Consider the following 1,436-nt stretch of genomic DNA (forward strand, 5'->3'; position numbering starts at 1 on the left):
GGTGCCTTCCACAATGCCTGGCTAGGTTTTCTACTTTCAGGTTTTTTTTAGTACAGATGGGGTCTCACTCTGGCTCAGGGTAGTTTTGAACTCCTGAGCTCAGGAATCCACCTGCCTCAGCCTCCCAGAGTGCTACCATTATAGGGGTGAGCCACTGTGCCCAGCCTCATTCATATAATTTATAAAGATCAAATCAGTGTACTTAGGATATCTAGCACCTTAAATATTTGTCATTTCTTTATGCTAGAAACAGTCAAATTCTTCCTTTCTAAACATTTCCATCTTTGACTCTGAGGCTATTACATGAAATTACCCATTACCACTTACTGTTTCTCTCATCTTCAGATTCTTCAAGCAGTTCCCTTTATTTTCCTATCATTTTAGCTTCTTCCTCAATAGAACTCTCTAATATTACTCCTGTCATAATTCTTGCTTTTTAAAATATACTTGGTCCTTTTAACATTGTGCTCTTCATTCCTGGAAGTCATCCCCTCTGACGGTGTTGCCCTCCACTCCACCTGCCCAGCCCCTTCCCCTGTGCGTGACCTGGAACCCGCCATCATCTGCATTGCGTCCTCTTCCATCTCACTGCTCTTTGTGCTGACTCCACTCAAACGTGGCGGGGTCCCACGAGGACTGTCACTCAAACGTGGCGGGGTCCCACGAGGACTGTCACTCAAACATGGTGAGGTCCCACAACGACTGTCCCTCAAACATGGTGGGGTCCCATGAGGACTGTCACTCAAACATGGTGAGGTCCCACAACAACTGTCCCTCAAACATGGTGAGGTCCCACGAGGACTGTCACTCAAACATGGTGAGGTCCCATGAAGACTGTCACCCAAACATGGTGAGGTCCCACAAGGACTGTCCCTCAAACATGGTGGGTCCACGAGGACTGTCACTCAAACATGGTGGGGTCCCACAAGGACTGTCACTCAAACATGGTGGGTCCACGAGGACTGTCACTCAAACAAGGTGAGGTCCCACAACAACTGTCCCTCAAACATGGTGGGTCCACGAGGACTGTCACTCAAACATGGTGGGGTCCCACAAGGACTGTCACTCAAACATGGTGGTCCCACGAGGACTGTCACTCAAACATGGTGGGGTTCCACAAGGACTGTCCCTCAAACATGGCGCGGTCCATGAGGACTGTCACTCAAACATGGTGGGGTCCCATGAGGACTGTCACTCAAACATGGTGGGGTCCCATGAGGACTGTCCCTCAAACATGGCACGGTCCATGAGGACTGTCACTCAAACATGGTGGGGTTCCACAAGGACTGTCCCTCAAACATGGCACAGTCCATGAGGACTGTCACTCAAACATGGTGGGGTTCCACAAGGACTGTCCCTCAAACATGGCACGGTCCATGAGGACTGTCACTCAAACATGGTGGGGTCCCATGAGGACTGTCACTCAAACATGGTGG

This window comes from Otolemur garnettii, unplaced genomic scaffold (genome assembly GCF_000181295.1).
Source record: "Otolemur garnettii isolate 467f Iridium unplaced genomic scaffold, OtoGar3 scaffold00266, whole genome shotgun sequence".
NCBI lineage: Eukaryota > Metazoa > Chordata > Mammalia > Primates > Galagidae > Otolemur > Otolemur garnettii.